The sequence below is a fragment of the Elephantulus edwardii genome, unplaced genomic scaffold (genome assembly GCF_000299155.1).
Source record: "Elephantulus edwardii isolate Elephantulus edwardi_28Jun2011 unplaced genomic scaffold, EleEdw1.0 scaffold00172, whole genome shotgun sequence".
Taxonomy (NCBI): domain Eukaryota; kingdom Metazoa; phylum Chordata; class Mammalia; order Macroscelidea; family Macroscelididae; genus Elephantulus; species Elephantulus edwardii.
The window spans coordinates 5,567,955-5,572,247 of NW_006399922.1; positions in this window are offsets into that span (position 1 = coordinate 5,567,955).

Sequence of the window (4,293 nt, forward strand, 5' to 3'; positions counted from 1 at the left end):
GGAGGAACGGCGCAGGAGGGGAAGACCCTCTATGAAATGGATTGATTCGGTGACTGGGGTAATCGGGATGGGTGTGTCAGAGGCAGTGCAGTTGGCGCAGGATAGAGCAGGGTTTAGGGCTGTTGTGCATAGGGTCGCTATGAGTCACAAACGACTCGACAGCACATAACAACAACAATAATACTCTATATTAATTATATCCTTGACTTATTAATTTATTAATTTAAAAACAGGAAGGAAAAATCCAATATACTTTAAACTTATCAAGCATGAACACCTTATTGTTAGCCCTTATAGTTGTCTGTCCATTTATCTTTTTAAACCATCTTTCTTGGTTTTATGTATAGCTTTTCCAGTGTCTTTTCTCATTAACTTGTATAACTACCGCTGTTTTTGTACTTATGTGCCTTTGAGTCACTTGCAACTCATACCAAACTTCTATACAACAGCTCTCAACCCTGCTCTGTACTGGCCAACCTTATTATCACTGACACACCTACCTCTATTACACCAGTCACTGAGTCAATCCATCTTATCCAGGGTCTTCCTCTCCTGCATTGTTCCTCCACCTTCCCACACATGAGGTACCTCTCCAAGGATGGGTCCTTCCTTTCAATATGCCCAAAATATGTCAGACAGAGCTTCCAAATCTTTGCTTCCAAGGAGTAATCTGGTTTCAGCCTCTCCAGGATATACCTGCTGGTTCTCCTAGCAGTCCATGGTATTCAATACTCTTCTCCAGCATGACAGCTCTAAGGCTTCAATTTTCCTTCTATCATCTTTAGTCACTGGCCAGCTTGCTGGTACATAGTCATGGCCTGAGTCAGGCACATTTTAGTCTCCAGACTGACATCATTGCTTTTCAGTACTTTGGAGAAAGAAATTGCTGTCAGCAGATTTTCCCAGTGCAATTAATCTTTTGATGTCTTGGCTACTGGTACCAAGGATGTTGATTGTGGAGCCAAATAAACTGAAGCTGTTAACACTCTGAATCTCTTTACCATCTGTCATAATGCTACCAATCAGCCCAGTGGTGTGAATCTTTGTTTTCTTGTTGAGTTTCTGACAACTGCCTCCTAGTCCAAGTATAAGTATTACATAAGCACAATCAAGTGTTCTGGGATATCTATCTTTCTCAGAGTTATCCACAGTTTGTTGTGATCCACACAGCCAAATGCCTTTGCATAGTCAAAGAAACACGGACATTCCTCTGGCACTTTCTGCTTTAAGCCAAGACCCATCTAACATTAGCTATATCCCTAATACCACAGCCTCTTCTAAACCCAGCCTAAACATCTGGAAGTTCTCTGTTGGTATGCTATTCCAGTATTGTTCTTGTTGTCATGTGCTCTCGAGTCGCCCGTGACTCACTGTACAACAACTCTGAAGCTTGCTCTTTCCTAAGCCAGCGACACTAACTCCAACACACCTACCCCCATTGCCACAGTTACTGTATCAATCCATTTCATATGGGGTCTTCCTCTCTTGTGCTGTCTCTCTACCCTTCCAAGAATTATGTCCTTCTCCAAGGACTGGTTCCTCCTGGCCACATGCTAAATAGATGTGAGACAGACCTTCAAAATTCTAGCCTCCAAGGAGAAACTTGGTGTCACCCTCTCCAAGACAGAATTATTTGTCCTCTGGGCTATCCATGGTATGCCCAAGACTCTCTCCAGCATCACAACTCAACAGCATCAATTCTTTTTCTGTCATCTTTAGTCATTGTTCATCTCTGATGAATAGAAAGTAATTGCAAAGATAGTGTCCTGGATCAAGTGCACCATAGTCTCTGCCACCATTGCTTCTCACTACTCTGGAGAGGTTTCTGATGGCGTATTTTCCCAGTGCAATTTTTCTTTTGATTTCCTGTCTGTTGGTGCCAAGAGTGTTGATTGTGGACCAGAGCAAGCTGTAATTGTAACAGCCTCAATCTCTTCTCCATCATGATGCTTCTAATTGACCCAGTGGTGAGAATCTTTGTCTTCTTAATGTTGAGCTTCAATCCATATTGAAGACTACAATTGAAGACTTCTGCAGCAAGTTTTTCAGGTCCTCCTCAAGTTAAGCAAGCAATGCTGTGTCATCTACACACAATGTAAATTGTTGATGAGTCATCCTTCAACCCTGATCCCACATCCCTCTTCATAAAGTTCAGCCTCCCAAATGATCTGTTTTGCATATAGATTGAAAAGGTATGGAGACAGAATGTATTCCTGGATCATTCCTTTGCTGATTTTGAACCAAGAAATGTTTTCCTGCTCTATTCTGAGGGCTGCTTCTTGGTTAGAGTATAGATTTTGCATGAACGTAATCAAGTGTTCTGGGATTCCCATTCTCCTCAAGGTTAGGCACAATTTACAAATCAGTATACAAATATTCATTTGTGTCTTAGCTCTATTTTTCTTGGTGAATATTCTTAGCTGGGTCACATGGAATCCTTGTGTTTAGCTTTTTGAGGAAACACCAAATTGCCTTCCAGAGTAGTTGTACCATTTTATAATCTCATGAACACTGTATGAGAGTGCCAATCACTTTACATCTTCTCCAACATTTATTGCCAGATGTCCTGTTAAACTTTGCTACTGCTCCTGTTGTGAGATTGTTCTCATTGAGGTTTTAATTTGTATCTCTTTTATCTCCAGTGATTTGGAGCATTTCTTCATTTGATTTGTTGGCCAACCAAATGTCTCCCACTGTGACAAGTCTTTCCATATCTTTTGCCAATTTTCTAATTTGGTATCAACCTTTTTCTTGTGGAAATTTTTATAATTTTTCATTATGAAACCTATGTCTGAGATGGCAATGCCAAATGTTTTTTCCAAGTCAGTAGATTTTCTTTTCACCCTATTGGAAAAAGTTTTTATGAATCCGGGCATTTCATCTTTAGAAGGTCTCATTCATCAATGTTATCCTTTTCTGCTTGTGCAAAATACCATCTCATAAGCTGTAAAATGACCTCCACCAGTTTTTATCACCCTAAGGTCTTTGATGTGTGACCTCATTTTATTCAAGCATGTTTGATGGACATATCACAAAATTTTGTTAAAACACCCAATCGCAGGTATCAAAGAACTGGCGCTGAGAGTTAAAATAGTTCTAGGGTCCTAAAAGTGGCAGATTCTGACCCTTGCCCACTTCACTATTTGACTGCAGGTAAAGCACCCAATCACAGGTGTCTGCAGACTGGGGCTCAGAGTTAAAATAGTAGCAGTGTTTGGGCCAAGAAAATAACACACACCAGATTTAGAGGACACATCACCCTCTTCTGGGATCTCTTCTGTCAGTACCGTGCTGCAAATGGAAGAGAAGAGTTATGAGCCACAAAACGGCAGTCCTGGAGCAAAAGTTCAAGGCAAAGGACTTTTGCTCAGAACCGTTTGAGATAGGAAGCTTTCTCTGATACTTGTACCTGAAATTTGGACTTAAAGACAATTAAATTCAAGAGATACTGGCCACAGCACAAGGTGTTCACAATCACAGAAGCCTCAATGGCTTGCCACTCAAACCAACATATCAAGGGCTGGATAAGGAGAGAAAGATGTTGAATGGTGTAGGTAGGAGTGGAAAGGGATGCTGGTGGAGCAGGGAAAAGGGTGAGTCAAGATACATGTGCCAAGGGATGTTAGCAACACTGAATCTATTGGTCACTTCTATAATTGGATATATGTCTTTCATCTGCTCTTTTCTTCAATATACTTGTCTGTCAGATACTATTCTAAGAAATTAAAATAGACTGGAAAGAAAGATTGGCTTGGCCATCCTCTTACGAAATAACAGGCCTTTGAAAACCCTGTGTACAATAGAGCACACTAAGACTAGCAGACATGACAGTGGATGCTGAGATCTTAAATATGGAAACAAAAAGGAGGAACAGGTACTAGTCATTAGAACGTTAATGTGTGAAGCATGAATGTAGGAGAGTTAGACATTGTTAAGATAAATGGAACACATAAATATTAACAAACTGATGAAAATTAACAACTGGGGCAATATGTCAGCAGAGAACTGCCAAATGTGCAGGTTGAATTTAGAAGAGGTCGTGGTACTAGGAATATTATAGCTAATGTTAGACGATGCTTTCGGCAGAATGTTAAATGATCCAGCAGGTATTAAAAGAAGATGGAAAGAATATACTGAGTCACTGTATCGGAAGGAATTGGAAGACACAGAAGAATTTCATGAAATAAGGCTCCAAGAATAGATGGTATACCAACTGACATATTTCAGCTAACAGATGCTGCCCTGGATGTGCTCACCAAGTTGTGCCAAGAAATCTGGAGAACAACCACTTGG